We start from the raw sequence: 24,663 nt of genomic DNA on the forward strand, positions 1-24,663 counted from the left end.
TGTGTAGTAAGTGTTTTTAATGATTTTTCACATAATATGTAAGGTAGTGAAATGCAAGAGGGGGAAAAATGTTTTGTGTGAAACACATTTTCTGACTGGGGAAATTTTAATAGGATAAATTGTTTGTAAGGCCATATGCCAATAGTTCCCTCTGGTAGTTTGAATGACTTAGGAACTCTGCTGTATGATGCAATGTAAAATCTTTTTTTGCCTTTTTTCAAAAACTAACTTGATGTTCTAGTTTTAGCATAGGTAGAGTAGGGAGTTTGGGGTGGGGATCTCACCGAATGTTTTTGTCCTTCCTTTATACTAATGATAGTGCTTTAGGATGAGGATCATGCTGAGACTTAGCAAACAGAAAAGTTGCTGTTAAAGCAAAATGGCAAAAGCTAAAGGACTCGTTTTCAAACATAAGCTGAGATGTGAGTAAAGGATAATTGATTGGGTACTAGCTCTCTATACTAGGTAAATAAAAATAAAAAGACTTGGCACTTTTAAAAGGTAACTTTACCAAAGAACAAAGAGCCAGTAACCAATAATTCTGATTTGTCTCAGCATTACGTCTTCTGTACTCTTTATTTTTGCCGGACCAGTTTGCGGTTAGGAGAATGTGCCTTTTTTGTACATTTGCATTTAGGTTTTATAATTTTAATTGATGTATGGACACAAAAGCATGAAGGAAGACTTGGATCCAAGCAGTGCCACACTTTACATCATCACTACAAGTGTTAAGTGTAAAGAAAACCAATTTTGAAACTATGAAATTCCTGATTCATAAATACACAGTTATTTGTACTTCACATATTAGATAATTCACTGCTACTAAAGCTCTTTATTACGATTGCATATGTTTTAAATCAAATGATAAATTAAGTTGTCTTCCAAAACTGTGTACTTCTCTGGTCAGCTGTATATGATCAGTTATCTACCTCAAAGTTTATTTCCTTTTGTATTGGGACAGGTTGCTGGCCCTCCCTGTTTCCACAGACCAAATCATCCTAGCTCGGGAGCTAGGGCTAAGCAGTTGTTTCTTTCAAGTATTTTTTAGTTTTTAAATTTTGTGTGAGTATTGGAGTATAGATGTCGGTGACATTTCATAGTTTCAAAAGTAAATTGCTGCTCTGAGAAGTGTAGATTCTAGTGAAATACATAGTCATAAGAGATGTGTTTTTGTTTTTTCTTTTTTTAAAAAGTTGTGGTATTATTGGTTCTATGCTCCCTGGAATATTACTGCTTTGTCAAAGTCCAGACTTTCTGCAGCACCTTTCCTGTATCTGGTGAATTTCCAAGCCTAGATCTCTCACTACTTGATACTTTTGCGTTAATTAAAACTGCAGTATGATAGCTGTGTTAGAGGGAGGGAAGAGCTGCTGCCAGAAATGTCTGAACTAAGTGCCATACTCATTGTCTGGGTAAGATTTGGGAAATTTAACCTCTGTACATAAAGAAATAATCAGTTACTTAAACATCACATAGTAGACAGCCATTAAATTATAAAAAATTAATTTATGAAGAAAGACCTTTTGTACAGATTGAAAAAAAAAGATTTTCATAGAGATATCTATATGATCAAGAGAGTTAATTTTTTATTTTTGTTTTACTAGTGCCACAAACTTGCCAGTGGTAACTTATTTGTCCGGTTCAAGATAACTCTGTAGTTTTGTTTCCTAGGACTTGTTGTTAAACGCCAAAAGACATTTTTGAACTGTAAATTTGATTAGATTGTTAGCTTTTTTCTGTTTTATTTCTTTGAAAACTTTTGAATAAAAAAGATCCAAAAAAAAAGAAAATGCATTGTCTTTCCTTCAGCTGTTCCTTTACTGGGGGAAAACCCAAAGAGGTTATTATAAAGACTTCACCATCACTTTGAAGTGCTCAGCCTTGCTTTGTGCTTTTATCATTCTTTACAATCAGATTTTAACTCTTTCAAAACACATTACAAGTCACTCACTCTTTCAGACAAAACAGGAAAGACAAAAAATAAATGATCAAATACATCTGATTTGAATGCAAGAACGGTGTTGTTCTCTTCCTCAGCCTGCACTGAGAGGGCTGCACACTGCACTTGTGAATGCAAGCCAGTGTTGTGGGAGTATGGGTGGAGGTGGGGGTCTCTGGTAGCTCCTAGCATTGAATTGCAGCCTACAAGTGCTCCCGTTGTCCCAACTGTAGCGGAGTTGGCTGGAATACCCCGTTCTGGAGAGCAGAAGTGGAATTCAAAATCATCCTGAGTGTCTGTCTTCCAGCTGCAATCTTTAAGCACCTCTTTTCTCTAAAGGTAATCTCTGATTTTATCATCCTTTTGGCAAGATCACCACTGCCGATGCTGTGTATCAGACAGAGGATTGCCCTGCTCAAAGTAAGGCTTGGAAATGAAATAGACTAAAATATCAACGAGCGTGTCTCTTCAGCTAAATAAATGATCTACCACTCACGTGGTCCACGTCATTTTGTGTCTGACTCTCTCTTGGGCACCCATGCGTGCTCTGGATGGCAGAGAACAGGGGCTTGAAGGCCCAGTGCCATCAGCACTGAGCAGGCAGCAGGGAGGCTTGCTGACGCCGGGCTGTGCTGCTCCAGAGAACACATTTTACATTATAGCCATATTTTGGACATATTCCAAGTGTTCCGCCGCCAGCCCTGCAATAGGGTAGGCAGCCTTTTGGATGGGTTGGCTGGGGTCACCCTACAGGCAATGTGCAGCCCAGGCTCCCAGTTACATGATGCTGATGTGAGATACTGAGACTAAATGTGTTTTCAGTGGAACGAGTGAAAGAGACTCACCTAGTGGTTAGGAAACTCATGATTTACATTAGCTTAAGGCAATAAAGATGTCCTCCTTTTATTAATGAGGAGAAAAAATCTCACACTGTGTGCTACTAAACACACTCCTGTAACTGAAAAAATAAAATGCCAGTTTACCATTTTGTAATAACACTGACTGTCCCAGTGTGTTGTCTGTGTAAAATGCCATGGATGAGAAGATGAATACAGCAAACTTTCAGAGGGTTTTGTTACATTATTCCTTTCACCATCATACTGAGTTTATTTCAAAGTACAAGTAGGCTTTCTGAATTAAGTATGGATACTATCTCACAAAAGCTCTTTGGAACAAACTTAGAAAAATGCATGTTGGAAGGGCTTTTTCTATTTGCTTTTCTAATTAGCACTATGATAAACTTAGTTCTCTTACTGTAACTCCAACTATATTTGATAAGAATGAGTGCTTTCAGATTAGTGCCTTTTTCCTGGTATTATAAGGTTGTGTGTATCATTTCTATCAGGCAATCTGCAATAATGCAATATTTCTATGTAATATACTTTATTATAGATAATAAAATTATTATCAACTGGCTTGTTCAAACATTGATTCCACTCTGATGCATATAATTTGTTTTTGAACCCTCCTTGCAATCATGCTGCTAATAAAGTCTTTTTGCTGTTAGCAAATACTGATAAGTATCATACTCATGGAGGATGATTCTTATCCTGATACAAGTATTTTCTGAAAGAGTATGGACGGGCCCTATTGTCTGTTGGTGGTTAGTGATTAGAAACTAGGAAACTAGTCTTTCTGTACGGGATGAACAAAGTATTTTATCTTTCTCTATTTTCTAAATTAACCAAACTGGGCAGGTATAAGATTATTGCAAGCAATGCATTAACTGCAAGTTAACAAAGTGCTGTTGATCAGCTCAGCTCTGCTAATGACTGTTTGCATGTATTGGGCTAGAATAATTGTGATGAAAGTCAGAATAAAGCACTTTCCTGGTACTCTGTCAGTGTTTTGTTGTTGCTGATTAGTTTTTGTTGTTTGTTTTTACCACTCCCCCCTTCTAGGTTTAATTTATGTTATGGTACCTCCACCACACAAGACAATCTAGATGATTGGCCAGAACTGTGCCACCTCACTTTCCTCAGCAACAGCTAACACCATATGAGAAATCCATTTAAGTGCCAGAATATTTATGTGAGTTCAGTACTCCTGCTCCTGCCATGCACACTGCACTGCGCTTGCTCCTTTTGCTTTGATCAACCATTCCAAAATTATTTGCAAACTTGCACATGCGTTGGAATAAGATATCAATCCTACCCTGTCCAGCAACGTCTTTTTCTGAAAGCCAATGTGTTATTTGATGGTGTTTAAGACATATATGCTATTACCTTCCAGACACTTGCAACACTGACGTACTCTTTCAACTGTGAAAGATCATCTGTATCATTTCCTAGCCAACAAATTCTGGCATTGATTAACCCAAACAAATCTGAGGCTTTTGGCTTTCGCACTTGGACCATTAATTCTCTCCAGAATAGGGGTTAGAATATACAAAACCTATTCTGTTTGGCAACTTCTTCTCCAGCTCCTAAGAAAAGCCTTACTGATGTCAGAACAGTGAAGATTTACAATGCAGTGACCAGAGGGAGTGTGTAAAAGCCTGCATGTGGAGTGAGTAAGTCTTTCCTTTTCAGGACAGCTCTAACTGCATCTACCATCTGAGAAATCATATCACAGGAAAACACTACTGCATTTTTCCCCTGCCACAGAAGAAAGGACAGCTTGTCAACAGGCAAGCTTTAACTGCTTAAGTTATCCATCTTGCCTTTTTCAACAGTATCCCTTCACTCAATGCTTACATCAGTGTTGTTCTGAATTCTGCTGTATTTCGTCAGTCTCCCTTCAGCTGAATAATATGTTCTCTTTCAGCAGCTTCACTGGGATAGAGATTTTGCCAACTTCATGAATGAAGACATGTGGCACCCTAAAGACTTCCCGCATGCACACTATAGGTGTTCAGATCAACTTGCTCGGGCAGCTTTATAAGTACCTTTATTGATTTAGAGACCACCATGCTAATGTTACCAAGAGGAAACAAAAATTGGAAAATGATTTCTGCGTGTACACTCTACTGACCCTAAAGAAGTAATTCACAGTAGGAATTTTCTCCAGTATTCTCACCACCTGAAATTCAAAAGTGAAATTCAACACCTGAAATACATAGGGTTGATGCTTTCAAGCACTATCTGTAAAGCACATAAGGGTAAAAGCAAGGGTTTAAAGAAAGCCAAAAGAAAATTTACAACTAAATAAGATGTTTTGGTAAATAAGCAACAGTAATAACAGTAAATAACTTTTCCTTTGTGTACTTCAGTCCTTCCCCAGTAGGAAATATTTTTATACTGACAAGAAAATACTTTGCTTTTCTTTCTTTTTTCTTTCTTTCTAGTGAATGTGAAAAATCTGAAAATGTATTTACAGCTATTTGTTACAACCTCTCATTTGTATCAGGCTGTTCAGGCTCAGAGAGTACCTGTAAGCAGCACAGAGGTACCTAGGAGCATAAAGCGGTTACTGAACACCACGCAGAAAGGAAAGGGAGGCCTTCCCAAGCCACCAGCCCTGCTCACCCAGCAAGGCCCCTGCATGGCTCTGTGGGCCAGGCAGGCATTGCGTGGTGGGGAAGGTTCAGTCCTGCAGCAGACCTTCACCACATTTCCACCTTTTGCCGAGCTGTGTCAGTGCTGCTGGCACTGGTGATTTGCCCCTGCAACCCCTGACGCTGCCTGAGCTGCCTCAGTTCTCTCGAGATGGTATTTACACATTTCCACGGTGCTGCTTTCCCTCTTGAATCCCTGAGCTACCAGCAACCTGTCTCAACACTTCTACTCCTCTCTGCAGTTTTACCTTTCTTAACTCTCCCCGGGCTTTCTCACAGCCCTGCCCTAGCAGCCTGCCAAGGCCCGGCAGCTGGGCTGTGTCAGGCTGGGATGCAGGGTGCACAGGCAGCTAACCCCGGGGAGAGGGGGGCTGGTGGCAGGGGCTGCAGGGTGACATGCTCCAGGCCTCTCTGGTATCAAGAAAATCTTGTTCGAGTGCAACCAGGGGAGTGGGTATTCAAAGAGCTCCAGGTGTCGCTGCTTTTTGCCAGTACAGAACAAAAAGTGGATTTTAAACAGCTTTTAGAGGGGCTGGTGTAGCTTGCAAGAAATAAAAAATGTTCCAGAAGTTACAAGCTGCGTGTATCTTAGGTTCATGACCTCCTTCAGCCGTGCTCTGCTCACTTTCCATAGTTCCAGCTGTCAGTAGGAGGATGCTGCCTATGTGAGTGGAAAGGAGGCAGCTCGACACCAAGTTACAGGCTTCACACCAGAAAAAGTACATTGCTGCTCATGCAGTCGCTGTTCAGTGAGCTCCTGAACCACAGCAATTATTGAGCAAAAAGAGTAGTAGGGAAGTAAGCTTTCATACAAAAATGGGAAAATAAATCTTAAAAACCAAGGCCAAGTTTCAACTTTTTTTTTTTTTTAATATAGTTGTTTCTTAGTAAATCGTATTTAAGAAAGTGGTCTAGCTTCATCTGCACTGTGATGTCTCTAAAAATTGCAAAGATTTACCCTCCATTTGAGGGCAAATTTTTGGTACTGGAGTGTTGAATATCCAGAGTTCACATATATATGTATTTATATATATGAAAAAAAAAAGGAAAAAAAAAAAAAAAAAAAGCAGTTCCAGGAATTCCTTTCCTGAAAATATTTTGCAGATGAAACTAGCCAGTCATCTCTGGGAAAACAATTCAGGACACAACATACCATTGCGTGTATTACAGTAAGCATATGCACAGCTCATCTGTTCCAGATGGGGACATGTGATCAGCCCTGCAATGCGCAGTCCTGCCCCGCTTCAAGGCTGCAGTTAATTTGCTCAGCAACATTGTGCTCATCAACAAACCCAACCTTGGGGAGCCGTCCTTTTTCAGTGGGACTTGCACAAGTGAACGGGAGGTGCAGAGCCCTGGGCTTGGGGGGAGCACTCTGTGCTGGTCTTGATCTCAGCGCCGCCATAGCCTCCTCCTCTGACTGCTGGTGCAGTCGGGGAACAGACTGGGGAGACCCCCCCCCCATCTATCCCAGTGCTGTTCCTACCCGAGATTAAATACCTTATCTCGCAGCCACCAGAGGGCATCTTCGTTATAAGCTGAAATAATCAAAAAGGTGAACTCCCATTTGTAGGCTGTAATTAGGGTGCATTTATAGTTACATATTATTAAAAACACCGCGTCATCTCACCTTTGCAAGATAAAATGCAAGTGCTCACATTTCCAATAATGTTATTATTCATCATTAAGCCATCAGTAGGATTGTGTCCTACTGTCAGAGAGGGAAAAACAAAATAAAACAAAACCTAATTTTATTTTGGGCAATGAAATGCACAAGGGTGCTTGTCACAGTCCAGTGGGGAAATAAATAAATAAATAAATCAGGAATCTAATCAAAACCAAACATCACCAAAAACACAAGTGTTCCAGGCAGGGTCAGGGAAAATCGACAAGTAGCGTGGATGCGACAGGTATACAACAGGAACAAAACAGCAAAGAGATTTTGGAGAAGTCAAGCACACTGCAAAGATTCTACTCAGAAGAGACCTAGAAACCTTTTTCCCCATTAACTCAAAGCCAGTCTATTTGCATATACTCTTGGCAGTATCCCTATATTATAGTTTTATTTTCATAAGAGCCAAGACAATTAAAATTATGTTCACTCATAACAAAGCATAAAAGAGACAAAGGCCTTTTTCAGGAATGAAATAAAGCTCTGAAAATAAATTGGTATCTTGAGGGCTAAATGAAACTTCTATATCAAAAACAAAAGTGTGCAAAATATTTAGGTTGATACAGAAAAGTCTGCTCATTTTTGCAACGTTCATTCAAGAAGACCTTTCAGTGGTCATCAAAGATGAATTCTTCTGTATCTATCCAGATTGGTAATAGAGATGAGGAAGGAGGGAGGAGGGCAACAGAAATGATAGTTATTTTTGCTGCCTTGTCTGTCTGCAGTACAGCTTGAATCTAATGAATAAATTAACCATAATCCCCACAGGATGTTAGTGCTTCAAGTCTCAGAAGCCTTTTGTAGCATCCCTTTTGATCAAGAGAAATCAGCTTGCGTACACATTTCAGACGGTTCACCTCTAATTCTGCTGGGTACTCAGCCTTATACTGTATCATTAATGACCAAGGCGAGGCCAGCGATTTTGACCTACACAATCTTTTTCTTAGATGTGGACTACAAGAAGTATTTGTTAATCTCTGCCAGGGATTTTGTCACTCTTCAAAGTAATTAGATGAATCACTTCTGGACAGGCCAATTGCTGTATCAGACAAAATAAAAGACCCAAAGAGCAACCAGAACAAATAGGACAGTTCATAGACATTAGTGAATAACAAGTACAAAATATTGTAAGTCTGGAAATATAAAGTACTTTTCTGTTTTGCATACGCCCTAGCCTTAGGCTAAACAGTGAACAGACACAGATCTGTATTTCTGGGCAAGGATCTGATCCAGGCGTGTGTTTGTAATTTTTGAAGATTGCTTTTTATATTGAACCAGGATTGGGGAGAAAAAGAAGTCCAATAATTTTATTTTATTTTGCAAACTTCAGACCTGAAAGCTTTTTTTTTTTTTTTTCCTCTGCATTTCTTTCTTTTCCTTTGCAGTCTTGAGCACTTGCAATTATCTTCTTTTGGCAGCCACCTCAATGTCAGCATGACTATGTTTGTCACAGGTTTTATATGCTGCTGCAAGCAGGACTCAAATTAGGATTGGTGTGACCAAAGGACAATAGCTCTGCCAACGAGACAGACTTTTTTTGATCTAACTAGCAGATGCTCTGCTAGCGTCTCTCACTTTTTGCCTCTCTTTTGCCTAGAGGACTGAAACCAGCCTGTCAGTGTGATCATATTCACAGGAACTACAACTGTTTGTACAAGATCTGAATCTAGGCTAATACCTGCTTTAATAGCTGCTTCCAACAGTTACTTGTGAAGACTCAGATGGTAAATTCCATTCAATATATTATAGTTTTTAAAAGCAGAGATTTTTCCAGAAATAGTTACTCTTTTTATAGAGGCTATTTTGCACCCTAGTGGATTATTTTAGATGGTAACAAGTTGCTCTTACATGTCCCTGATCATCACTCACTTGCAAGAATAATATTGCTGGGGGAGGAGGCTAGAAGGAGACCTTGCTGTGATTCAGACCTTGGGTTCCCCTTTTTCCTCCCTTGTTACCTGACAGTAGTTTTGGAAGAAGAAGAAGAAACTACTAGACATATTAAAGACCTCGCATAAAATATTGGACCAGTTTTTCAGGTGTCACCAAGGGGTAGCAAGTCTAAAGGTGTCTCTCCATTCCACACTTAAGGAGATCTTAACTAGCTTTAGCTTTTCAAGCAAGTCTGAAGTCTACTGGCTGCCAGTCATCCTGACAAGGTGATGACTAACAGGGACAATTAGCTCCCTCTCCTAACATGCTGTCTGTCATGGCTATTTGAAAGGGAATAAGAACATTTTTTCCCCAAGGAAACAGGCTGACAAATGGGTTTGGGTCTGTTAAGGCTTTAACGTAGCTTCATATTAACAAAATGTCAAAAAAGTTGTTCCAATGAGGAACGGGATCAAGCAATATTGTCCGCTTTGTAAAATCCCATTTAATTCATGTTTACATATTTAAAAATTCACCCTATAGCCTGTAATTCCACAGGAGTGAGCTGCTGAATTTCCATTAATGTCAGAGGGAGAAAGATCCTGTTTTGTATTGTCCGCCTGATAAAGTAACAACTTCATTCATTTTAAGTATTAACTAGTTAAGCTGTGAGTTAAAAAGTAGAAGCTGTCAGTAATTTAACTCATTTCCATCTCTTTCAGAATCTTATTTCCAGTCTGTAGACAAAATTGAGACACATCTGACTGGTAATTATTCATTATCACCACTATCCAGCTGCTATTTATTAAAGCTAATGCTTACAGAAGCATTCTGCATCCCTGACATGATGATTTTAGCACCCATCTCTCATACAGCTTTATTTTCAGATCTGCTGAGTGCCCAGAGCAAAAAGGTTAGGCTGTGATGCATGTTTGCTGCTGAATTTTAAGAACTAAAGTGTCTTCAGTCAGACAAGTAATTTTTTTTTTCTCAGACAACACTTCTAAACGAAGTGATTCACGTAGCTGACTGCATGGATCTCAGGAGAACTTGCTTAAAAGAAAGGAGAAAGACAAAGGAATTACCATCACTTAACTAGGCTACTCCTCACGATGACTGAGAAACAATCAGACTGATTGTCTGATCAGTCTGAGAGCCACGGTGAAAAGTTACATGACTAATTTGTATTTGCATTGTCTAACTGGTAGGAGGAAGGAGGATGTAGCCACAATAGTCAATTTATTGGAAGAACAATGTAGTCATTCAACAGGGCATTATTCTGAACTAATTTAAATGACAGCACAGCAGCCTGTTCTTGACTTAAGAAATCATAAGTCTTTCAAATTCCGTATCTAATAATCAAATTTTACCACTGACTTATTTGTTGACAGAAATTACTTATAGCTAATATGTTCCTGTTGCAGACCCTGAGGACTCTTTGTTTATGCTAAACGTGAATGTATTCTAGCACATGAATTACTATCCTCCTGCTTGTTTCTTGGGCGCCTCCAGAATAAGTAATACATTGGCATAACTTTGCCATTTGTCAGCCAGCAGTCTGGTAGCACATTTGCTCGTCAATCTAATTTTAACCTTTTCTCATATGAGCACTTGGTACTTCATGTAAATCAACCAGACAGTCTGTCATTCGATAGGACGCTATCTTCATAGTCTTCTAAACTATGTGCTCTATCATATGTGTTCATTTTTAAGTAGCAGAGGAAAATTAAAACTAATATATTACTTCTGGTTTCTTAATACCAGAATGCCAGGAATCTCTTTATTACCACAATAGAGATAAATGATACGTCTAGCAGAGTTTTTTGACAATGGGCATGGTAATGCATTCAGCAGTTTCTGAATTGGAAGGTCTGTCCTGAATGGTAAGTAGTGCAATGTGTGGCTAAAGGCTTCATAGCACATAGAGTAGGTCTGTTCCTATTATCGCTGTAATTTGCCGCTAGGAATACAAAACATACATTCAACTGATTATTGAAAAATATATTTATAAATAATTACATTACGGTTCCGGTAAGTTTCTTGTTAAAATACTGAAGCTGACTCTGAGAAGGAGAACATAATTCATTCCTAAATATAGGTAAGTTTGTCAATGTTCATTTATTTTTATAATTTGTGTAAATAACATGAAAGGCTTACTGGTATGTCCTTTACTTTGTGAGGTTTTTCAGAAATTGATTTGGCTATGAAATAGTATGTTTGAAGTTACACTTTTAGCTGTTTTCTCAGGGTTGCTGTAACTATGCATCACTTCAATATCTTTTATTTTTTTAAACATGAAATGAAGAAGGTCATAGTCCACTTATACAGCCTAAACACATTCTGGCTTTTTCAGCTTTTTTACTGCATGAAGAATGTTTTTAAAATGAAATTTTAAAGTGGTACGGAAATGATCTGCAACTTCAGCTAAAAAATCAGTCCCATACAACACCTATAATCATTCACTAGATGGTACTAGATGGATTAACTGTTTTAACAGTTATGAAAACTAGAGTTTGACTGATCTATATTTTCCTTATTAATACTTTGAGACTATTAAAGCTGCACTGCATTTCACTCAGGCTTGTGATAGATAAAATTACTTATATTTAATACTAGATTCCGTTCTAATGATTTATGACATTGTACTTGGTCTGGGGCAGACAATGAAGGGTGCCTGCATTTCTCCCCAGCACAGTACTTAGTAGTCCCTTTACCAAAGAGCAGAAGTGAAGCTCATTGACTCCTGTAACATCACAAATGTACCTCCTCAGTCCATTTTTTGCTGTGCTGCTGTTTACTTACAGACCTGATCATGCTTTCAGTCCATCCCTACTGCCATGCTTCCTTTCTAGCAACTTCTGTACAGGGTATGCACCCCTTTATTGCTGTGGAATTCTCACCTCTGTTGTGTCCCTGGTGAATGAGTTCTAATTATAATTAATTTTATTTCTTATTAAATTAATTTAATTGTATTAATATCATAAGTAATTACATTTGTACAATCTCTACCACAAAGATCTGCTTCTGATTGAGGTTGTAGTGTAATAGAAGTAATAACATATGAATTGCTTCCACTACCAGCTTCAGTATCTTTTTTTTAATCTACAAATCAAGTGCAGGCAATATTTGTTGATCAAGATCTAAAGTTATATATGACTTCATTTAACACAAAAATTGCAGAAAGTGTTAGCCACAGTTTGATTAAGTATCGTCAGGAACACAGGCCTGACATATCTGACCATAAGTTTTATCTTCAATAAATAAATACACAGCAGCAAGAATTTGTCCCAGAAAATGGTCAGGTAATTCTATCACTTAATTTTGCATAGTGGAGTTATACGTGAGTTTATCTTCCATGCTCTGATGAAGTTTTCACATGGGAGTTTGTTGGCCTTCCAGATCTAGATCTTTTGGGGCCAGTCCTAGATATTTTGGGGCCAGTCATCTGCAGTTTCAGCTATCAGGGATGTATCTAGGCAAATTCAATATGGTTGGTGAGGTAGACTGTCACAAGCAGTAACAGCATATGATTTCACTGGGCATGTCAAAAGTAATTTTAGATGTAATTTGTTCACTGTATATGAGATCCTCTGTTTTGCCACCATTGATCTTACAGTTGTGAGGTTTACCTAGTTCAGGGTAGTGCACAGAACTAATAAATGTTTTCTCTGAGGAAAAACAGTGAATTTCTGGGGATGGAAAGGCTGCATTATAACACAGGAAAAGTATTTTCTGGTCTTACTTATTGTTCGTGCATTGGAGCACACGTGTTTGACAAACATCTTTTTTTTTTCTTCAAAATTTCCATGACTCTTGGTCTTTATGGATAACTGAAGAAACAACTGATCAGAAGTAACAGAATTATACATGGTATGAATCTGTTCTCAGATCTTGTATATTTTGTTTGTTTGTTTCATGCTTGTATGAAGGAAAGAGAAAAATCATGGTAACACAACTTGAGTAATATTTTTCCCTGGAGTGCATATCTAAGGACAAATTGTTATAGTTCTTAGCAATATATTCCTCCAGGAATCAAAGGCAAAATTCAACCATCTCTACTCAATTGGCTCAGTCTTCCTCTGTCACTTTGCATGTAGGTTTTTTTTTTATATATCATTCAAAAAAAACCCCACCCTTAAATGCATTTTCAGGTGCTGCTAGTGAGATGGCTTTAAAAACGTCTTTGTCCCAAAGCCATTAATCATACAGATTCTGCTACTGTCCATTGGTTTCTTAATCTTGATTCAGTCCCACTTGTTAGATGACGTCTAGGTATCAGAGTATAAATTTGGCTCACTTCATTGCTTATGTAATGTTTCCTCAAAAAAAAAAAAAAAAGGGGGGGGGGGAATGCAAGCCATATGAGGGACAAAGAAAGCTCAGTTATTATTTGCAGCAACCTCTGTATTAAATTGGTGCAAAAAAGGTAAGTGCCACAACAATGTACTGTCAACCTGAGCTGCAGGTATTTAGGCCCCATATGGAAACTAAGGAAAATAGAGATTATTCTGTCCTCCCTAGCATGTGTCTGGCATCCTGACTTGTTGGAGTTTATTTTTACACCTATCCTCCCCAAATCATCAGATTTAAAATAAATAAATAAATAAAGTGCAAAAAATAATGTTCTAAAAATGTAGCTAGGCTACTCTAGTGAAAGGAGGACTTTGGGTGTTTCACTTAGACACTAAGTTTACACTTATTTAAGTAAATAAAAATACCAAAAATAAAGAACATCACCACCCCAGCTCTAATGAACTACATGATATAATTATAATTGAAAGTCATTCTTTAGGCATTTAAATTCTGTTTTCAAGGGCACTTAATAGTATTCCCTAATGTGCCACTCCCCAAGTATCACATTGACAGTAAAAGCCCAGGGAAAAGGCCTTTATGATTTGTATTACAGAAGCATGTATAAACACATATCAGAGCCTGCTCCACAGAGCTCAGCTGGTGGGTTTGTGTGATGCTGAGGCAGATGCCATGTGCTGCAGCCATGTTGTGTCTCAGCGGCCTGCACCAGCTGGGCCCAGCTTCCTTCATCCCATGCACCCTGGTAACTGCGAGCAGCTCTTGAGTTCAGCATGTGGTAGGCACTGCTCGGTGACCCTGTGCACCAGGCACAGCTTGCCAAGGTGATTAGTGGCTTGTGTATGACTAACTGAGGCTAAAAGCTGGAAATGGGGTGGGCAGGGAAGTGCCTCCCACCACCTTGCTCCGCATACATGTTCTCCAGACAGTTCTGGCCTCCAAGTCAGCTGCCAATTTACAACTTTAGGCCCTAATTAGCTCTCAGGGATGTATCAATAAAAAGCCACGATTCAGGTTTATAGGTGGTAACGAGTGTTACTGTTCCTCCTCAGCAAAATTTATTCTCTGACAGTTTTTCCATCCAGTCCTAAGGCACTTTTCTCTTACAGTGTAACTTAGTACTCCGCTCTGACCTCACTGCTGCTACTGTCACCTCCATTTTGGGTCCATGCACAGTTCCCTGAAGCTTTCCTGCCTGCTGTTTGTTCTCCTCCTCCCTTTCACCTGAACCACCTCCACAGACTGAATGCTCTCAGAGGAAATAGCCTTCCACCCCTCTCCTTTCACACCCCAGCATGGGCTGTACTGAATGCAAAGCCATCTCGGGCCCAAGGCAAGTTTCTGTCAAAAAGCAGATGCAGGTGTAGGCAATACTGGTATTAAAGTAACCTCCAGCAGGCCCCAAACCTTGCAGCAGGGAGAGAGTGATCTTGGGCCTGTTTTCTCCCCACCTGTGGGTGTCAGCTGAAAGGGCTATGCACCAGGCAGGGTGAGGTGGTTGTTACACTTCTACTTGGGCCTAGCAGAGAGGGGTTTGGCTTTATTTAGTCTAGCGGATAGGAAGAAGCAGCAGTAGCATCAACACCACAACTGCTGGTGGTGAGAGGTCTCCAGCTGGGGCCTAGGCCTGTGGTGGAGTTCTGGGGCCCTCTGCCCCTGCAGTGGGCAGGCTGGTGTGGTGAGGGGGCCAGTGGCTGCTGTCCCTGCTGGTCCACCTCAGGGTGCCCTGGGCACAGCAGTCCCCAGCCCTGTTACACATAATGTCCCCTGCTTGATCTTTCACTCCTGCTTTTCCAATTCTCCTCCATGTGTTCCCAGAATAGATCCTGACCTCACCCGGCTTACTTTCTGTTTGCTTTCCCTTTTCATACAGTGCTGCCCCAGCTCTTCATCCCCTGCCCAGAAAAATAAGACATATGCTGGGGTGCTTTTGTTCCGTGTGCCCACTTAGTGTGTTAGAAGAGAGATAAGGTGTTTGTTCTTCTATGTTGTAATCCGTTTGGTGCTGATGCTTTCTTGCTCATATCCTAAGGTAACTCTGCCTCAGTGCTTTTTCTGATTTTGTCTGGGATTCTTTTGTGCATCCCAAACTAAGCACGTTCTGCTAACCTGGTCAAAGAACCTAAATTTTGATCTGTTACAATGAACTTACAGTGGAATGGGAAAACGCGCCTTCAGGAACCACAAGTGACCTGATCGGAAAGTAAGTGAGCTGGAGGCAGAAGTACTGAATTTACAGGAATAGAGTAGATTAAGATTATAGCAAATAAAAGCCTTTAAAAATCAGAATGGCCTTAACATCAGTCTCTAAAGTAATGGATTAATTATTCCAGAGAGATTGTGCTGTGTGTCCCTGTGCTAACAGGGCTTTTATTTCTTCCCCCTGGAGAGGGGCAAGAAAGTGGTTGCTTAAATCACTGTTGACATACAGCATATGAATTCCAGTTTTGATTTTATGAACAGCCTCTATCATCATGTCTTCTGTGGACTGTCTCATGCTCATTGTGCTATGGGGTTAGACACACTGTCACCATCCCTATAAATAGCCTGCTTGGTTATGAAGGACTAGTAGTATTTCCTCTGGGAAGAATAGGACTTTTGACTGGTGGCATTTTAGGCAAGTTCTCTTTAAACCTTCTAGAGGAGATAGGGTTTGGACAGTGAGAAACCTGATAAAGAAAGCCAACAATCAAGGTACTAATTGTTGAAGTGCAGCCACCCAGTGAGTGTGGAGGGTCCACAGAGAAAATTGAAGTTAGGAGGAGCAGGACAGTGGTGTGCTTTTAAAAAGAAAGGTCAGCTGCAGGGCTGGTAAGGAGCAAGAAAGCTGCCATGCAGAGAAAGAGAAGCTCCCTGTGATACAGCGGGAAGCAGAGCTGCTGCGCAAGACTGTTGCAGCGTTGGACAGGTCTGCTCCGCGCCCAAAAAATGCTCAAGCGTATTGGAGAATGGGAGGTAAGCTGACATTGTTTTCTGTATCTTTATTTTTGGAACAAAGTAGGAGGTAATTATGTATAGAAAATGCCGTGTTTCAGCTATCAACTGTTTAGCTGTTAGTATGGTCTTCTGAGTGTGGAGAACACCTTCAAGCAAATACACAGCACCCTCTCAAGGTAGGTTTGGTAGGGGTGGATGCTTTTAAGCTTGTCAAGAGAAGTTCTAGAGATACAGGTCATCTGGTCTGTACAACCCTGTTTCTGTGAAGAAATGTGCTGGAGACTCCAAAGAGAGCGCAGGTTCAGCTGACTGTGCAGTGAGGCAAATTTCACTGCACACAGTGTGAGAGGTCAAATACAGCATGGCGTTGACAGATAACAAGGCTTCCTAGGTGTCTTCTCCTGGCTATTGAAAGTAACAAATGCCAAGGTATCTGGGGGTTTTCCTTACAATTAACAATTCATCTGGAATTCAGACATCACCTTCCACAACTTGGGAAGTTTCCAACAGTGCATTTAATTGTCAGAAGAACCCTTTGTGCAAATCGTGAGTCTGTACACAAAAAGATTGCTCTGCCAAAAGGAATGAAATAGACCATTACATTTAAGGATGACTAACTTTTTCTGAATAGTGAAGAAAACACCACACTTGCCAGTTATCTCTTCTGTGCATTTCCTCAGTTGTGGCTGAGGCCATCTGATGACTGTTTCCCTTTCACTCCCAGCGCAGTGCAGTCTGTCTGCTGTCAGCAGTTAATGAAGTCACTCACAAGCCTCCATTCCCCGGGGAAAAGCACTGCTATGAATAGACCTGTTACTTACGTCTCTGTTTGCAATGCTCTCAGCGCTTCTTTTGCTGTGCCACCATTTCTAATGATTGTGCCATTTTTGAACAATGGCCTTTCATTGTAGAGCTACTGCTATTCAGGATGCCAAAAAAGCTCTTGCTTCTGGCACAGCTGTTAGAGTCCTGTGAAGGCTTCTGTGTTGTCCTCAGTGAGAGACACATGTTCTGAGGTACCACAGACTTACCAAAAATGTGCAGAAAGTGAATGAATAGTCTTATTGCTGCACGTATTTTCAATAATAGTCCACAGGGAATTTCATCATGACATACTTCATCAACACATGTCCTACAATAAGGAGGAAATAAAGGAAATAAAGGCTTTTGTTTCTGAGAACAAAATATTTCCATCCTACTGAAATAGAAAGGGAAACTTGATCTGATGAGAAGTACTAGAGAACATCACATATTTGCCCAGCTGAGCTTGCATGTCTGGTTATGATTAAGCTTGTGTTTATAAGGAGTTATGTGTTGGTCTAGACAGAGGTGAGCTATAAAAGAAATGAAGATAAAAAGACAGATAAAGAATAATGAATCATGATAATGTATTGTCCCAAGGATAGAAATATAAGATCTTGTAAATACTACAATTTGTAGGGTCTACCAGTGAAGTCAAAGACTACTCAGTGGAGTTAAGTCACTGGTTTGTGTTTTCATGACTGAGTTGTGTGGTTGAGGTCTAACCCCAAATAATTTTAGTTGAGCACCTGTCTAAGAAAATTTAGCTACGAATACCAATAAATGGTCAAAAGGAGAGGGACTGAGTAAAATAGCTTTTGGTTTGAACATTGCTTATTCTTTCTTTAGGAGATGTGGGAGACAATTTTTTTAAAAAGGTGTTTTTTATATCCACTTTTTTTTTTTTTACTGGACTTATTCTTAACAGGCTCCCCCAACATCAAGTTGTCAAAATTTTAGTTCTCAGAGAGTTATGATAAGCTCTTCTATAAAGTGCAAACTGTCAATTTCTCTGCACCATGAATGTCGGAACTGTTCCTACGTGAGCAGAGTTCAAGTTGTTTTCGTATATGAACCTTTGTTCATGTTCCTCATCCTCCTACTTATATAAAGCCAAAACAAAAGAAACTTGTTACCCAGACTTCTCATTTGATATTAATTCTGGGTGGCTGAATAAGTCTGTGATTCATGACCCATGTTAAAATTTAACGTCAGCCTTTAATGTGTTCAGCCTGACACATGGTGTGTCTTATAATATTGATATATCTCATCGACCTAGCAATCTGCATCAGCTTGCTGAAACATGCCACGAAAGGAAAATGATACAGTTGTCCTGATCTACTTCTCTGTCAAAGCTTTAATTAAAACATTCACACTGTCTGCTAAGGGTTTGGGGGAAACTCATAAGATGCCTGTGCAGTCATTCACAACATTTCATTTTGAAAGTTTAGGAGGATAGGAATATGCCTCATAAATCAGACTCCTGTGACCTGGTCAGCATCTCAACAGCATCCAAAACTTATCTGACTTGCTCTCTGGAATCCTGTATCTAAGAAAACACAAATTCACACATCAGATTTTTCCCTGATGCATTTGCCGAGCATTTACTTCCAGTAACAACCCAAGCAGTTGCAGTGAATTCAGCAGACCTGCAGAGCCAGAGCAGCGCCGTTCTCACAGTGGTTGGCATCCTTCTCTCAGAGATACAGAGGTACAGACCTGAGGACGGATTTCCCCTTCAGTTTTTTTTTTTTTTTTCCATTGCTGGCACCCAGACAGCCTGAAGGCTGTGACAAGGCAATACTCAGCCATCTGTAGGTTTGTCAGCTGGGAGGCAGAGCCTGATCAAAATGAGGTTTCATTTACTGATAGCTGCTCCTGAAATGAGACCCTACCAGACCACCTAGGAATAGCACTTGTATGATAAAGCCTAATGGCTATGTTTGCAGAGGTTTCTTATTAAGGTCATATAGAGATTGTTGTTTTTTTTTTCTTACCCAAGCAGAACTGTCTAGAGGGTAGGACTGCAAATGCTGCTGTCATCTTCCCACCCCCAGGACAGAAAACCTACTTGTAACAGTGATCCTTATCATCATTGGAAGATGCTTCTTGCTTCCTTCGGTCCCACAGTGCCATGCTAGCATCAGTTCCTCTGATCCAGTAGCAATGGATGTTAAAAGCACAGCCAATACCTCAACTGGCTGTTTAAAATCAGCTTCAGCAAGCATTGCTCCCTCTCTGACCTTTTCCTGGCTTCTGTATCCCCTATGTTTGGCTGTCTTCCACCCAGGCATTTAGGCTCAGATTTGGAAATCCCCTGTTCTCAACACTGGACTGTTATTTTTCTGGCAGAATTTACCTGCTGTCCTTGTAGAATCAGGGCATCTGTGATGCCTGTGCTGTTATTCAGAGTATTAATAGAAATTATAAACAGAAAGAGGTCTCAGCCACAGGCTGTCAAGGCAGGAGCTTTTGATGCTCTGTCTGAGCCTGAACTAGTTGAAAGAGAGGAGCAGCTTCTTCCAACGAGTGATCTTCCTCAAGCACTCTTCATCACTATAATAACAGAAGAAGCACAGTACCAGGACCATTAAGGAAACAGTATGCTATGAAGACTGTGAACTTAGAAGAATGCAAACAAAAGGCCAAGACTTGAAAGATTCATAAATATGTAAGTTCAGAAGCACTGGCTAAATCAAACTATCACTGTTCAACACAAAAACATAGCAAATAAAACTAAGAGGTGTTTTTTGAAGAAGCAGGGGGGAGAGAAAAGAAAAATACCACTGTAGAAGTGGTAAGAATAAATCAGATAGTAACACATGAGAACATAGATATCAGTGGAGAATGAAGGGAAAAATAGGCTTTATTATGAGCAAAACGATGTTAAATGAGACTTGTGAAATGAATGCCTTTATCAGTAATGTGACTTCGTGCTGCTATCATGAATAGCTGTTTATCAGCAGGTTCTAAAAACCCAGTCACACTCTGAATAAGTAACTGCAATGTTCTTGTTTGCTTTTCTATAGGTTTTAAACCATAAATATTGAGAAGCTTACAAAAAATGAGAGAAAATGATGACTTCATGAGAACAGATAAATATGTAGTTTTTTCCAAGCCATTGCTAGCATATTCAATTTGCTACTGGCACTCTTTATTATATAATCATACTTGAAATTGTTACCATGATTTTCTGTAGTAGGTCGTGTACCATTGCCTTTTATCTTTAAGTTAACGTGAAACAGGAAGATGTGGGCATTTGTGGTTTTCCCTTGTGCAAGAAAGGTCAAACTAGAGAACAATATAGGAATATCCATAACTTTGAATTCCACAAAGATAGCTGAAAAAAAATATATAAAATTAACAGTTGATATGTTGGATTATTAATTTTCTGGCCCAGATTTGTTCAGTGAACACCTAATATGCCCAGCTTTGGAGCCAGTCTATTTTTGACTGTTGTCTATAGAAAATGCAGAGAAAGGGGCACCTCCTGTGTGTGAGCCCAAGACTGTGTGTTTACTGTTCCCTGGAGGTTTGCTTATAACATGTTCGTGGCCTGGCACACTCCCCAGGCGTAGTCATAGCACCAGTGTACAACCTGTTTGAATTCCTCCTTGGTCTCTACTGTTCCTCTCAGACATTCCTGAGCACAGCTATTGTTCTCTGATTTAAAAGGGCATTCAGATGCATCTTCCAAATTAACAGTAATTCAGCTGTTGCTCATCCTTTGTGCTGGCTGCAGGCTGCACAGCTTCATCAGACTGCAAGCAACTGCACAGCTTCTCCTTCAAATCTGTAGACCATCAGTGAGTGGTGGATGTTTGTTTGTTGTAGACACAGGGTGCAAATTCCCTTGGATGTCAACCAATTTGGGGGAGTTTTACGGTGCTGAGTAATGTCTGTCTTACCTGTTTATGGACACGTGCTGTAGTTACCTCCAGGCCAATAACATTGCTAAAGCAGCATAGTGAAACAGCAGATTCTGCAGTAATGGTTGTTTTCCACAGAGTTTCTCCTGAATCAGTTTCATGAGCCAGACGTGCTAAATTATAATAGTTTCAGGGTTGGTTCTTCAGGTGCTAAAGCTACCAGCATAGGCATTCCTAAAGCTTTCACTCTTCATAAATAAATCCTGTATTCCTCTCTGGGAAGAAATTATATCATTCTCTGTTAGATTTTGTCAATAAGGCTTTCTATGCCATTTTGCAATCCATGCGGAGAACTGGATTTTTATGTATCTTTTCTTCCTATCTCACACGGTAATTGTTAGGTTGACTAATAGTATGTTCACTAACCTCTTTACCCTTATTTATGTTTTCCATATGATGACCTTACAGTAGACTCTCCAGTGTCTCGCCTGATTAGGGTGGGTAGGGTCTTGCCCTAACATAGAGTCTCATCCACCAGGTCAAGTAACATACGGTAAATCAAAAGTAAGAGTAATGTTGGGAAGAGTCGCATCATAACAGACTGACTGTATAATGAATAACTGATAGCTATGACTCAGTGTCTGCATTTCTTTCCTAAACACAACACTGTATTGTAGGCTGGCTTTGAATAGTTTTTTTTTTTTTTTTTTTTTTTTTCCCCACATAGTTCCAGGTAATGGTTAACTCCAAATGACTAAAATACCTTCAGGAGACCTGATGAGACTTTTTACAGGTACTCAGGTTCAAAAGTAAATTCAGGCTTTTACTTTATCACTTTTTTAAAAAAAACTTATTTCTCTTATCTGAAGCTATTTTAAAAGTACCCAACAAATAAAAAGTCATCAGTGTTACTACTGATGCATAATTTCAAGGTGAAATGATTGTATTCCAAGCAAATGCATGCACAGTATGTGCATCCATTTTTCAATTTTTTATTTTTTTAATAAAACAAGACATTTTAGCATCTATGGCAATGCAGTCATTTCTGAGATGAAACATGACTTTGCATCAGCTTACACTGTAGGATAAAAGGTGGAAGGAGAGACCACTGAGAACACAAACTGGGAAATCTGTCTGAAGGAAAAGCTACCATTACAGAGTTTCATTCCTGAAGAGGGTGTGTTAAAGTATGCAAGACAATAAAGAGTAGCAGATGTCTTAAGAATTGATGTTATGGGGAGTGTTTTAAGGCATTTATCTTTTGAGAGGACAGAGGATTTTTCACAAAAAGTAGATGAACTCCATCTGAGCAAGTGTGGTGTTCATTTTCTGGAAGTAGTATTCCTGTAGCTGATATCAATATAGTACAACATGATTACATCATGTTACAATACTACAAAATATCACATGCAGACAATATACATTTATATATCTGTATAACCAGTAAAAGTATTGTAAGCAAGAAAATAGGAGAGAAGGTTGGGCGACACTTGTAAGTAATTTCCATGCATGGTCCTGAAAAGAAGGAAATGATGAATGCATGGGGGAGAAAAAGGTATGATGGATGCAACACGAACAGGAAAAATAAGTATTAACATGGGTGGGAACATGAGGTGGATGGTCTCGATGTTGGGAATAAAAAGAATGTGAACAATGTAATTAAAAAAAAAAGTGCAATGTTATAGAAGACAATATGAGGTATTTATATACAAAAACTGCATGCAGGAAAACATAGGCTAGAAGTGCAGGGCCCAGGATGACCCTGAATCTCTCAATGATAATAAAGTATGGTTGATGACTAGTGTATGACTGAAACACTCTTAAACTGATGTGTAGACTGTTATGAAAACTAAAAATAAAAGCAAATGTACAAAGGCATCACTCAGTAACAATGCAGAGACGGCATGGGTGGGGTGGAATTTGTCAAACTTTTGGGGCAAAGTATGGTGAATAAGGGTCTTCTGAAGGACCACTAAAGGACTCTTACATATATTTCTAATACAGATGACTTCAGGCATGAAGGCAAAACTTTCAAGCATTGTCTCATTACGGGAAATTTTGATTGAACAGAAATAGAGTATAAAACAAATGTTACTGATAACAGCAGAGCCAGTTATTCCAGGGTGTGATAGCTGGCAGATTTCATCACTATGCAGTCACTGGACTAATATGATGCTATTCTAGGTGGTCTTTGTTAGGTAGTGATGCCATAGAGCAGCTGGTTGTAGAAAATAACCTAGCTAATGTTATCCCAACTTGATTAAATTGAAAATAAGTGAAAGAATAAACATAAATAGGTCTGTTAAATGCAGTACTTCAGAAGAACAAATTTTGAGAAACTGGAGAAACTAGCTAGTGTTGTCAATTGGATGAAAGTTCCAAGCGTGACGATTAGAATTTCTTTAAATATATATAAAAATAATAATAAATCTGCACTTTCTGCTGTAAGTAGAGAATGAAGTGTGTTAACACCTTGCTGGAGAAATAATATGTATATATATATATAAATAATTATATTGAGAGTGAGAAAAAAATATATTAAGAATGAGCAAACAGTGAAAGACATAGGGGAAGCAGCTGTATCTTGGAAACCAAGAAGTGTAGAGTGCAGTCTTATTTGTTAAGTGGCGAACAGACTAACCATCTGTAAACCAAAGCACAAAGACTAAAAGCTTCTTATACCAGAAAGATGAAGGGAGGTCTGGCATGTGGTAAGGACGGGGTGTTGACTAAAGACAGTGTAAGTACTGCCCAAGCCAAATAATTTTTTATTTTTTTTTTCTTCTGTGAAGAGGATGGTATAGATCACAGAGGAAAATAAACAAGATGGTAAGAATCCACAGAAATAAGAGCTAACGTTTGCAAATTTGAAAATTAAATCCAAAGAACAGAGTAGGCTCATAGTGGAATGATGTCCATCATCCATCCTAAAATGCTGAAAGAACACCAAATTAAATTTCAAATACAGGAGCAAGTTTTTCTTAAAAGACCTATCAAATCAAAGGAGAGAGAAAAGTGGAGGAACAGTGACCTCACATCTACAGTTTCATTAATTTGACCTTAACCATATGCAAATTGTGTACACGTTTTCCTAGAAATAATAAATAAAGATGTGAATATAAAAAGGAAAAAAAATAGAATGAAAGCAATAAATGTTTGATTAAATATATAAGGGCTGAGAATATGTATGGATGATACCATCTGTTCTGAAAAGGGAATTATTGGGCTATCAGAGATTACAAACAGATTTTCAAGTATCACAGTTTCAGCTAATCTCTGAAATTATTAATGCTTTCATTACTGCTAAAAATGGCATGCTCAAATAAGAAAAATATCCATCCTGTTACATAGATAGAGTGGAAGAAATTGAGAGCTGGAGGCGTGGGATTGAATTTAATAGCACAAACTGAGGTGGAAATAATTTCTGTTATAAACTGCAGATTATCGAGTGGACAGGAGAAAGACCATAATGTCTTGATCAGTCATAGAAGGATGCTCACAGAGCTGGGATGGAGCCCTGGAAAAGGCAAAAATGATCCTCCTTAGATATGATGCAGGTGGCTGAGGAAGGAATACTACGTAGAGGCTCCAGTGTAGGAGGCGTTGGTCAGAGCTCTTCTGGAGTGCTGTGAACAGTCTGTCACCCATAATTAGGAAAGAGCATTGAAAGAAATGCAGAGTAGTAGTGCTACACAAACCAAAGAACGAGCGATATACAATTGCTGTCTATAAATACATCAAGGGGAGGGGAACGAAGGGCAGGGCA

The 24,663-nt window shown here is 39.3% G+C and overlaps 1 protein-coding gene across 4 annotated transcripts in view; it reads left to right on the forward strand.

Annotated features, from left to right (window-relative positions):
- Positions 1–9,683: 9,683 nt before the first annotated feature.
- The window catches only part of ITGB6 (integrin subunit beta 6), a 56,627-nt gene continuing 41,647 nt past the window's right edge, over positions 9,684–24,663 (forward strand). For 2 of the 4 annotated variants that reach the window (XM_040561800.1, XM_040561802.1), the window contains exon 1: positions 13,780–16,245. The gene's annotated coding sequence lies outside the window, so the exon portion shown is untranslated. Of the gene's footprint in view, positions 9,893–13,779; positions 16,246–24,663 lie in introns of those variants that run through there. The other 2 variants (XR_005821110.1, XM_040561798.1) reach the window with 2 other exon arrangements.

This window comes from Cygnus olor, chromosome 6 (assembly GCF_009769625.2).
Source record: "Cygnus olor isolate bCygOlo1 chromosome 6, bCygOlo1.pri.v2, whole genome shotgun sequence".
NCBI lineage: Eukaryota > Metazoa > Chordata > Aves > Anseriformes > Anatidae > Cygnus > Cygnus olor.